The sequence below is a fragment of the Triticum aestivum genome, chromosome 4A (assembly GCF_018294505.1).
Source record: "Triticum aestivum cultivar Chinese Spring chromosome 4A, IWGSC CS RefSeq v2.1, whole genome shotgun sequence".
Lineage (NCBI taxonomy): Eukaryota > Viridiplantae > Streptophyta > Magnoliopsida > Poales > Poaceae > Triticum > Triticum aestivum.
The window spans coordinates 49,957,183-49,970,740 of NC_057803.1; positions in this window are offsets into that span (position 1 = coordinate 49,957,183).

The following is a 13,558-nucleotide window of genomic DNA, read 5'->3' on the forward strand; positions in this document are numbered from 1 at the left end:
GCAATGCTTGAAAATGAGGCCTAGGGTTCGTACTTTTGCTAGTGCAATCCCTCAACAGTGCTAATATAATTGGATCATATAACCACCCCTCAACATGCGGTGAAGAATCACTGCAAAGGTCTTGTCTAGCGGACAACATAAGAAGAAATTGTTTGTATGGTACGAAACCACCTCAAAGCTATTCTTTCCGATCAATCTATCCTAGAGTTCATACTAAAATAACACCAAACTATTCTTTCTGATTAATCTATCCAAGAGTTCGTACTAAAATAACACCATATGATACACATCAACCAACTCTAATGTCACCTAGATACTCCAACGTAAGCGCGAGTATCTGTGAGTTGATTATACAATATGCATCAAACAATTTCATATTCATAATACTCAATCCAACACAAAGGACCTCAAAGAGTGCCCTAAGATTTCTACCGGAGAAACAAAGACAAGAACGTGCATCAACCCCTATGCATAGATTACCCCAATGTCACCTTGGGAATCCGCGAGTTGAGTGCTAAAACATATATCAAGTGAATCAATATGGTACCCCATTGTCACCATGGGTATTTATAGCAAGACATACATAAAGTGTTCTCAAATACATAAAAGTGTTCAACCCGATAAGAACCAAATATCAAAGGAAAAACTCAATTCACAATAAGATAGAGAGGGGAAAACACCATATGATCTAACTATATTAACAAAGCCCGCGATACATCAAGATTGTGACATCTCAAGAACATGAGAGAGAGAGAGAGATTAAACACATAGCTACTGGTACAAACCCTCAGCCCCGAGGGTGGACTACTCCCTCCTCATCATGGTGTACACGAGGATGATGAAAATGGCCACCGGTGATGATTTCCCCCTCCGACAGAGTGCTAGAACGGGGTCTAGATTGGTTTTTCGTGGCTACAGAGGCTTGCGGCGGTAGAACTTCTGATCTAGCGACTCCCCTAGGGTTTTTGGAATATTTGGGAATTTATAGGGCAAAGAGGCGGTGCAGGAGGCCACCGAGGTGGGCACAACCCACCTGGGCGCGCCTGGGCCCCCAGGCGCGCCCCGGAGGGTTGTGCTCCCCTCAGAGCTCCCCTCTGCTACTTCTTTGGCCCACCAAGTGTCTTCTAGTCCAAAAAAAATCTCCAAAAAGTTTTGTTGCATTTGGACTCCGTTTGGTATTGATTTTCTGCATAAAAAACAAGCAAAAAACATCAACTGGCACTAGGCACTATGTCAATAGGTTAGTCCCAAAAAATGATATAAAGTTGCTACAAAATGATTGTAAAACATCCAATAATGATAATATAACAACATTATACTTCATAAATTATAGATACGTTGGAGACGTATCAGGCCTATATATTTGTGGCCCCGCGTGGACATCCATCACTTCGACCAAGAATGCGAGAGAGGTTACCAGGGTGTATTCTTCTTCTCTTGGTTCGCTTTACCGTATATATAGTCATATGTCGATCATGGTGAGATTCGAGATCTAAGTTCGAGGGCTTGCATACACATGAATCCCTATATATATAGTATACACGTCGTGAACCCTCGCTCCGTGTAGGGACCTTCCGGTTCCAAAAGCACGGTGCCACATCAAAGTTGTGCATTGGGTATATTCAAACACCACATGACACTTCATACATATGATTGGGCCACATGCACACAGTGGTTGTCTTCAGGCACTCCCTCGCGTGGTTACAAGCTAGCCTATTTGTGGGGCCGCGTGTGGACGTCCATGCATGAATTTGACCCAACAACAAGAGAGGTTATACGACCAAGGTGGTGATTCATCTTGGTCAGTGTTACAATACGCCTTGATGAGATATGCCCCCTCCCACTGACTCAAATGTGTGTGTGTGTGAGGGGGGGCACAGTACTACTTTGCACTAGATGAACCTCCGTGGGGTCGGGGATGTCTGGTTAATTTGCGATGCACATGTGCCACATCAAATTTGCGATTTGGTTATTTAAATATCACACACACACACACACATATCGGGCCACCCGCAGGTATGGTTCGTATGTGGTCTCACCCATCTAATGCCAAAAGAACACATCTGTGGGCCCGCACATGGTCCACATTTGATCGGAAGCAGGGGGGTTGACCATGATGTACTCCTTTCAGTTTTGTGTTACGGTAGGGTGAGATGTTAGACATAGCTATTTGGAGGCATGCGTTCATAGCTAGGATTCCCCTCCTGCCAACATGAAGTGTGTGTGTGTGTGTGTGTCTATGTGTGTGTGTGTGGCGGGGGGGGGGGGGGGGCTAGCAATAATAATGTGCGCTTTGTGCGACAGATGCCACATCAAAGTTGTGCATTGGGTATTTGAACATCACACCACCATTTTCATACATATATTTGGTCCACATGCAAGTGTGTTCGTGTTCTGACCCTTTCCCGCGTTTTCCCACCAAATTTATAAACAGCAGACGAGTCGGACGCAACAACATTCTGTGATCGGGTATGAAAGAAACACGGTTCCCTAGGACAACCCGTGTGCCGCGCCCCTACCCCTGTCACCCACATGATCACAGTAGATTGGGCTCCATGAGGCTCCCTCCCCCTCTCAAAAATATCTACTCCCTCGCAATCTCAAAAATATCTACCGGCCTTGATGGTTTTTCTATTTGATAGCACATGCTACCTCTTGAGCACTGCGTTGGTTTTCCCATGAAGAGGAAAGGGTGATGCAGCAAAGTAGCATAAGTATTTCCCTTAGTTTTTGAGAACCAAGGTATCAATCCAATAGGAGGCCACAGGCGAGTCCCTCGCACCTACACAAAAAAATAAGGACCTAGCAACCAACGCGATAAAGGGGTTGTCAATCCCTTCACGGTCACTTACGAGAGTGAGATCTGATAGAGATAATAATGATAAGATAAATATTTTTGGTATTTTTATGATATAGATTGAAAGTAAAGATTGCAAAGTAAAATATATTGGAAACTTATATGATGGAAAATAGACCCGGGGGCCACAGGTTTCACTAGTGGCTTCTCTCAAGATAGCATAAGTATTACGGTGGGTGAACGAATTATTGTCGAGTAATTGATAGAAAAGAGAATAATTATGAGAATATCTAGGCATGATCATGTATATAGGCATCACGTCCGTGACAAGTAGACCGACTCCTGGCCGCATCTATTACTATTACTCCACACATCGACCGCTATCCAGCATGCATCTAGAGTATTAAGTTCATAAGAATAGAGTAACACATTAGGTAAGATGAGATGATGTAGAGGGATAAAATCAAGCAATATGATATAAAACCCATCTTTTTATCCTCGATGGCAACAATACAATACGTGTTGTTTCCCTTTCTGTCACTGGGATCGAGCACCGCAAGATTGAACCCAAAGCTAAGCACTTCTCCCATTGCAAGAAAGATCAATCTAGTAGGCCAAACCAAACTGATAATTCAAAGAGACTTGCAAAGATAACCAATCATGCATAAAAGATTTCAAAGAAGAATCAAATATTGTTTGTAGATAGACTTGATCATAAACCCACAATTCATCGGATCTCGACAAACACACTGCAAAAGGAGTTACATCGAATAGATCTCCAAGAAGATCGAGGAGAACTTTGTATTGAGATCCAAAGAGAGAAAAGCAGCCATCTAGCTAATAACTATGGCCCCGAAGGTCTGAAGTAAACTACTCACACATCATCGGAGGGGCCATGGAGTTGATGTAGAGGCCCTCCGTGATCGATGCCCCCTTCGGCGGAGCTCCGGAAAAGGCCCCAAGATGGGATCTCTTGGGTACAGAAGGTTGCGGCGGTGGAAATAGGGTTTCGTGGTGCTCTAGGATGTTTTCGGGGTATGTGAACATATATCAGAGGAAGAAGTAGGTCGGTTGAGCCACGAGGGACCCACGAGAGGGGAGGGCGCGCCCAGGGGGTAGGCGCGCCCCCTGCCCCGTGGACACCTCGTTTGTTTCTTGACGTCCACTCCAAGTCCTTTGGATCATGTTTGTTCCAAAAATCACGCTTCCGAAGGTTTCATTCCGTTTGGACTCCGTTTGATACTCCTTTTCTGCGGAACACTGAAATATGAAAAAAACAACAATTTGCATTGGGCCTTGGGTTAATAGGTTAGTCGCAAAAATAATATAAAAGTGTAAAATAAATCCCATTAACATCCAAACAGATAATATAATAGCATGGAACAATCAAAAATTCTAGATACGTTGGAGACGTATCAAGCATCCCCAAGCTTAATTCCTGCTCGTCCTTGAGTAGGTAAATGATAAAAATAGAATTTTTGATGTGGAATGCTTTCTAGCATGTTCTTCAATGTATTTTTCTTTATTGTGGCATGAATGTTCAGATCTGAAAGATTCAAGATAAAAGTTTATTGTTGACATAAAAATAGTAATACTCCAAGTATGCTAATCAAGCAATTATGTCTTATCAAAATACCATAGCCAAAGAAAACTTATCCCTACAAAATCATATAGTTTGGCCATGCTTCATTTTTGTCACACAAAATGCTCCCATCATGCACAACCCCGATGACAGGGCAATCAATTGTTTCATACTTAGCCTTTTTAAACTCTTTCAACTTTTACGCAATATATGAGCGCAAGCCATGGACATAGCACTATGGGTGGAATAGAATATGATGACTGAGGTTGTGTGAGAAGACAAAAAGGGAGAAAGTATCACATTGACATGACTAATCAGTGGGCTATGGAGATGCCCACGGATTGATGTCAATGCAAGGAGTAGGGATTGCCATGCAACATATGCACTAGAGCTATAAGTATATGAAAGCTCATCAAAGAAACTAAGTGGGTGTGCATCCAACTTGCTCGCTCACGAAGACCTAGGGCATTTGAGGAAGCCCATCATTGGAATATAAAAGCCAAGTTCTATAATGAAAAATTCCCACTAGTATATGAAAGTGACAAAATAAGAGACTCTCTATCGTGAAGATCATGGTGCTACTTTGAAGCACAAGTGTGGAAAAAGGATAGTAACATTGTCCCTTCTCTCTTTTTCTCTCTTTTTTTTTAATTTTTTTTGTTTGGGCCTTTTTTATGGCCTCTTTTTTTCATCCGAAGTCTCATCCCGACTTGTGGGGGAATCATAGTCTCCATCATCCTTTCCTCACATGGGACAATGCTCTAATGATGATCATGACACTTTTATTTACTTACAACTCAAAAATTACAACTCGATACTTAGAACAAAATATGACTCTATTTGAATGCCTCCGGCAGTGTACCGGGATTGCGATGAATCAAGAGTGACATGTATGAAAAATTAAGCATGGTGGCTTTGCCACAAATACGATGTCAACTACATGATCATGCGAAGCAATATGGCAATGATGATGGGTGTCATAATAAATGGAATGGTGGAAAGTTGCATGGCAATATATCTCGGAATGGCTATGGAAATGCCATAATAGGTAGGTATGGTGGCTGTTTTGAGGAAGATATAAGGATGCTTATGTGTGATAGAGCGTATCATATCACGGGGTTTGGATGCACCAGCATAGTTTACACCAACTCTCAAGGTGAGAAAGGGCAATGCACGGTACCGAAGAGGCTAGCAATGATGGAAGGGTGAGAGTGCGTATAATCCATGGACTCAACATTAGTCATAAAGAACTCACATACTTATTGCAAAAATCTACAAGTCATCAAAACCAAGCACAATGCGCATGCTCCTAGGGGGATAGATTGGTAGGAAAAGACCATCGTTTGTCTCCGACCACCAATCATAAGGAAAGCAATCAAAGAACACCCCATGCTTCAAATTTGTCACACAACGTTTACCATACGTGCATGCTACGGGACTTGCCAACTTCAACACAAGTATTCATCAATTTCACAATTACTCAACTAGCACACCTCTAATATTACCACCTTTATATCTCAAAACAACTACCAGGCATCCAACTTCTCTTAGCATTTAAAATTTATAACCAAAGTGAATTAGCATGCTGTTCTAAAAGACTCTCAAAATGATATAAGTGAGGCATGAGAGATCAATTATTTCTATAAGATAGAACCACCACCGTGCTCTAAAAGATATAAGCGAAGTACTAGAGCAAAAATTATCCAACTCAAAAGATATAAGTGAAGCACATAGAGTATTCTAATAAATTCCAATTCATGTGTGTCTCTCCCAAAAGCTGTGTACAGAAAGGATGATTTTGGTGAACTAAAAAGCAAAGACTCAAATCATACAAGATGCTCCAAGCAAAACACATATCATGTGGCGAATAAAAATATAGCTCCAAGTAAAGTTACCGATGGACGAAGACGAAAGAGGGGATGCCTTCCGGGGCATCCCCAAGCTTAGGCTTTTGGTTGTCCTTGGATTTTACCTTGGGGTGCCATGGTAATCCCTAAGCTTAGGCTCTTGCCACTCCTTGTTCCATAATCCATCAAATCTTTACCCAAAACTTGAAAACTTCACAACACAAAACTTAAAAGAGAATCTCGTGAGCTCCTTTAGTAAAAGAAAACACACCACCACTTCAAGGTACTGTAATGAACTCATTATTTATTTATATTGGTGTTAAACCTACTGTATTCCAACTTTTCTATGGTTCATAAACTCTATTACTAGCCATAGATTCATCAAAATAAGCAAACAACACACAAAAAACAGAATATGTCAAAAACAGAATATTCTGTAGTAATATGTAGGTTTCGAATACTTGTGGAATACCAAAAATTATAAAATACATTTCTGGACGTGAGGAATTTATCTATTAATCATCTTAAAAAAGAATTAACTAAATAGAACTCTCCAGTAAAAAATGGCAGCAAATCTCGTGAGCGCTAAAGTTTCTGTTTTTTACAGCAAGATCGCAAAGACTTTCCCGAAGCCTTCCCAAAGGTTCTACTTGGCACAAACACTAATTAAAAGCATTAAACCACATCTAAAAATAGGCTAGATGAATTATTTATTACTAAACAGAATCAAAAATCAATAAACAAAAATAAAATTGGGTTGCCTCCCAACAAGCGCTATCCTTTAACGCCCCTAGCTAGGCATAAAAGCAAGGATAGATCTAGGTATTATCATCTTTGGTATGAAATCCATAAGTGGCTCTCATAATAGATTCATAAGGTAATTTAATTTTATTTCTAGGAAAGTGTTCCATGCCCTTCCTTAACGGAAATTGGAATCTAATATTCCCTTCCTTCATATCAATAATTGCACCAATCGTTCTAAGGAAAGGTCTACCAAGAATAATAGGACATGTAGGATTGCAATCTATATCAAGGACAATGAAATCTATGGGCACATAATTACTATTTGCAACAATAAGAACATCATTAATTCTTCCCATAGGTTTCTTAATGGTGGAATCCGCAAGATGCAAGTTTAAAGAACAATCATCAAATTCACGGAAACCTAGCAAATCACACAAAGTTTTAGGAATCGTGGAAACACTAGCACCCAAATCACATAAAGCAAAGCATTCATGATCTTTAATCTTAATTTTAATAGTAGGTTCCCACTCATCATGAAGTTTTCTAGGGATAGAAACTTCCAATTCAAGCTTTTCTTCATAAGATTGCATTAAAGCATCAACGATATGTTTAGTAAAAGCTTTATTTTGACTATAAGCATGCGGAGAATTTAGCACGGATTGCAACAAGGAAATACAATCTATTAAAGAACAATTATCATAATTAAATTCCTTGAAATCCAAGATAGTGGGTTCATTGCTATTTAAAGTTTTGACCTCTCCAATCCCACTTTTATCAATTTTTGCATCAAGATCTAAAAACTCCGAATCATTGGGACGCCTTCTAACTAAAGTTGACTCATCTCCAGTCCCATCATTATCAAGATTCATATTGCAAAACAAAGATTTAATAGGGGACACATCAATAACTTTTAGATCTTCATCATTATTATCATGGAAACTAGAAGAACACGCTTTCACAAAGCAATCTTTTTTAGCACGCATCCTAGCGGTTCTTTCTTTGCACTCATAAATGGAAATTCTCATAGCTTTGAGGACTCATTGATATCATGCTTAGGTGGAATAGATCTAAGTTTCAAAGAATCAACATCAAGAGAAATTCTATCCACGTTCCTAGCCAACTCATCAATCTTAGACAATTTTTCTTCAATCAAAGCATTGAAACTCTTTTGCGAACTAATAAATTCTTTAATATTAGATTCAAAATCAGAGGGCATCTTATTATAATTTCCATAAGAATTGTTGTAGGAATTACCATAATTATTAGAGGAATTACTAGGAAACGGCCTAGGATTAAAATTACCTCTATACGCGTTATTACCAAAATTGTTCCTACCAACAAAATTCACATCCATAGATTCATTATTATTCTCAATCAAAGTAGACAAAGGCATATCATTAGGATCAGAAGAAACACTTTTATTAGCAAACAATTTCATAAGTTCATCCATCTTTCCACTCAAAACATTGATTTCTTCTATAGCATGCACCTTTTTATTAGTAGATCTTTCAGTATGCCATTGAGAATAATTAACCATAATATTATCTAGGAGTTTAGTGGCTTCTCCTAAAGTGATTTCTATAAAAGTGCCTCCCGCGACCAAATATAAAATATTTCTAGAAGCAAAGTTCAATCCGGCATAAATTTTTTGTATAATCATCCAAAGATTCAAACCATGTGTAGGGCAATTACGTATCATTAATTTCATCCTCTCCCAAGCTTGTGCAACATGTTCATGATCAAGTTCCTTAAAATTCATAATATCATTTCTAAGAGTGATGATCTTAGCGGGAGGAAAATACTTAGAGATAAAAGCATCTTTGCACTTATTCCATGAATCGATACTATTTTTAGGCAAAGACAAAAACCAAGTTTTAGCATGATATCTAAGAGAAAATGGGAATAGTTTCAGTTTAACAATATCATTATCCACATCTTTCTTCTTTTGCATATCACACAAATCAACAAAGTTGTTTAGATGGGTAGCGGCATATTCACTAGGAAGGCCGAAAAGCAGATCTTTCATGACAAGATTCAGCAAGGCAGCATTAATTTCACAAGATTCAACATCGGTAAGAGGAGCAATAGGAGTGCTAATAAAATCATTATTGTTGGTATTGGAAAAGTCACATAATTTAGTATTATCTTGAGCCATCGTGACGAGAAAGCAATCCAACACACAAGCAAACAAGAAACAAGCAAAAAGAGGCAAACTGGAAAAGAGAAGGGGAACGGAAAAAGAGGGCGAATAAAACGGCAAGGGTGAAGTGGGGGAGAGGAAAACGAGAGGCAAATGGCAAATAATGTAACGCGAGGGCTAAGAGTTTGTGATGGGTACTTGGTATGTCTTGACTTGTGCATAGACTCCCCGAGCACGGCGCCAGAAATCCTTCTTGCTACCTCTTGAGCACTGCGTTGGTTTTTCCTTGAAGAGGAAAGGGTGATGCAGCAAAGTAGCTTAAGTATTTCCCTCAGTTTTTGAGAACCAAGGCATCAATCCAGTAGGAGGCCACACGCAAGTCCCTCGTACCTACACAAACAAATAAGAACCTCGCAACCAACGCGATAAAGGGGTTGTCAATTCCTTCATGGTCACTTACGAGAGTGAGATCTGATAGAGATAATAATGATAAGATAAATAATTTTGGTATTTTCATGATATAGATTGAAAGTAAAATTGCAAAGTAAAATAGATTGGAAACTTATATGATGGAAAATAGACCCTGGGGCCATAGGTTTCACTAGTGGCTTCTCTCAAGATAGCATAAGTATTACAGTGGGTGAACGAATTACTGTCGAGCAATTGATAGAAAAACGAATAATCATGAGAATATCTAGGCATGATCATGTATATAGGCATCACGTCTGTGACAAGTAGACCGACTCCTGCCTGCTTCTACTACTATTACTCCCCACATCGACCGCTATCCAGCATGCATCTAGAGTATCAAGTTCATAAGAACAGAGTAATGCATTAGGTAAGATGACATAATGTAGAGGGATAAACTCAAGCAATATGATATAAAACCCATCTTTTTATCCTCGGTGGCAACAATACAATATGTGTCGTTTCCCTTTCTGTCACTGGGATCGAGCACTGCAAGATTGAACCCAAAGCTAAGCACTTCTCCCATTGCAAGAAAGATCAATCTAGTAGGCCAAACCAAACCGATAATTCGAAGAGACTTGCAAAGATAACCAATCATGCATAAAAGATTTCAAAGAAGAATCAAATATTGTTCATAGATAGACTTGATCATAAACCCACAATTCATTGGATCTCGACAAACACACTGCAAAAAGAGTTACATCGAATAGATCTCCAAGAAGATCGAGGAGAACTTTGTATTGAGATCTAAAGAGAGAGAAGAAGCCATCTAGCTAATAACTATGGACCCGAAGGTCTAAAGTAAACTACTCACACATCATCGGAGGGGCCGTGGAGTTAATGTAGAGGCCCTTCGTGATCGATGCCCCCTCCGGCGGAGCTCCAGAAAATGCCCCAAGATGGGATCTCTTGGGTACAGAAGGTTGCGGCGGTGGAAATAGGGATTCATGGTGCTCCTGGATGTTTTTGGGGTATGTGAACATATATAGGATGAAAAAGTAGGTCGGTTGAGCCACGAGGGGCCCACGAGGGGGAGGGCGCGCCCAGGGGGGGTAGGGTAGGCGCGCCCCCTGCCTCGTGGACACCTTGTTCGTTTCTTGACGTACACTCCAATTCCTCTGGATCACGTTTGTTCCAAAAATCACACTCCCAAAGGTTTCATTCCGTTTGGACTCTGTTTGATATTGCTTTTCTACGAAACACTAAAATAGGCAAAAAACAGCAATTTGCACTAGGCCTTGGGTTAATAGGTTAGTCCAAAAAATAATATAAAAGTGTAAAATAAAGTGCATTAACATCCAAAACAGATAATATAATAGCATGGAACAATCAAAACTTATAGATACGTTGGAGACGTATGAACACACGATTGTATGTGTGAACCGTGTGCGATGTATTTTACTCCCACTCTGCTTCAATCAGTTGATCCAAATTTTCAGTAGCCCCAACATTTTATTCCCGCCTGCATCCCTTGCAATCTCAAAAATATCTTCTCAGCTGGAGTGTTTTTCTGTTTGATAGCACATGATTATTACGTTTTAACCGTGTGTAGTATTCGTTACTCCCGCCCCGCACTACTTCAATCCCTTGATCCAAATTTTTGGTAGCCCCGCCATTTTACTCCCGCCTAGTAAAATTTTCAGTACACGCGACATTTCCTCAAACACCACCTTGGACCCGCACCACACCCCAAATCTTTCGCTCACCCCAAATCCCCCGCTCACACACATACGCACCACCCCTCCTTCGCTCGAAACCTAGCTAGGTCACCGCCGCCGCCGCGCTACCTCCATCGTCAACCTCTGCTGGTCTGCCCATGTAGGTTACCTACCCATATACATACCCTTGCCTCCTTGAGTTTCTTAGATGACGCCTGCGAAATGCCCCTTTCCCACAGATCCCCATCCCCTCACCCACTCCAGAGTGTCGCAACCTAAGCCCGGGTATGCTTCCTGGGGAGCTCGAGGAGTGAATGGCCCAAAAGAGCTTTACCGCTACCTCTTCTCTCGATGTCAGTGAGGTGGCCACCAAGGAAGCTGATGGCGATGACTGGACGGAGCCTTTCAATCAACGGGCTAGAGTATTATGGCATGTCGCGGACGCCGGCTACGACATCGAGGTCATCGATAGTGACGGCTTGACGTGGGCTATGTCACAGGGGTAAGTTTCCCACCCCAACCCTTCGGGTTCGACAACCGTCGATCTTATCGATGGTCCTGCCGCTGATTTCCTATGACTCGTTATGAACAATTTTCCATCCTTCATCGCCATGGTGCCCCTTTTGTCATTTCTGAAGGACACGTTCTATGATGCTGGCTTGGGATCCTCAGCTAGCAAGTCAGACCTCATCGACGACGACCACGAGGAGGCGCCAACTTGTTACAAGTGAGGAAACCCATGATTTCTTTTGTCGTGCCTCTTCACCGGGGGAATCCCATGATTTGTTTTCTCAAACCCCTTTTGTAGTGAGAACCTGTCCAATACTTATTGCTATATTTTGTTGTTTGCATTACGCCTTGTTTATTTCTATGATTTTTGGTTGTTCAGTTGTTTGTAGTTAGCATATGTCCAGTTTCAATTGCCATCTTTGATTGTTCGTAGTATGCCTTGTTTATATCAGCTATTCACAGGGTGATGTTCTATATGTGGTAGTATGAACTATGCATTTCAATTTCATCAATACCAATTTTAACAATAGCTCTATGAATGACTATATTTGGTTGTTGTTAAGCATGTTGTACTCCCTCCGAATCTTTTTAGTTCGCATATAAGATTTGTCCAAAGTCAAGCCTCGTAAAGTTTCACCAACTTTATAGAAAAAATACCAACATTCACAATATGAAATCAATATCAGTAGATGTGTCATGACTTAAATTTTCAAATTCTATAACTTTAGCATGGTAGATGTTGATATTTTTTCATGTAAATAAGGTCAAACTTTATGAAGTTTGACTTTAGACAATTCTTATATGCAGAGTAAAAAGGACCCACTTCTAGGGAAAACCCTATACACAGAATCTTAGCAGTAGCGCTGGATAAAATGAAGCGCTACTGCTATTTAGTAGTAGCGCGTGGGAGTAAAAGGCGCTACTGCTATCCTGTTAGGAGTAGCGTCACTACAAAAAAAGATACATCTGTGACAAATCAACTCCAAAGTGGCCAAACCTCTCACGGAACTTCTCAAGAAAGGTAAAAAGTTTGAGTGGTCCCCACAGTGTGAGCACAGTTTTCAGGAACTGAAAAGACGCCTGACTTCTGCTCCCATACTTGTGTCACCGTATTTCACGACAGGGACTAGGTTGCATTCTAATGTAAGATTGCCATGTGATTGCCTATGCATCTCGACAGTTGCATCCACATGAGGAGAATTATCCTACACATGATCTAGAGCTTGCAGCCGTAGTCTATGCACTTAAGACCTGGCGACATTACCTTCTTGGTAAGCGTTGCAAGATTTACACCGATCACCAGAGTCTCAAGTATATCTTCACCCAACCAGATTTGAACCTTAGACAAAGACGTTGGTTGGAGTTGATCTCAGATTAGAACTTAGGGATCACTTACACTCCCGGTAAGGCTAATGTCATGGCTGACGCACTAAGTCGTAAGTCCTATTGCAACAATCTCATGTTGCAGGAGGGACAACCACTTCTCCATGAGGAATTCTGTAAGCTTAACCTTCACATTGCTCCTCATGGATTCCTTTCTACCTTGGTGGTGAAACCTACTCCTGTGGATCATATTATAGAAGCCCAGAAGCATGATACGGGGATTACCCGGATCAAGAGAAACATTGCCAAGGGCATTGCTGGTAGTTTCTCTATAGATGATCAAGGTGTTGTTTTCATCGGGAATCTCCTGGTGGTCCCCAAGAAGAAGCATCTTCGGCAACTAATCCTTAAGGAGGCCCATGAATCTCCTCTCACGATTTATCCCAGTAGTACTAAGATGTATCAGGACCTACGCCAGAGGTTCTGGTG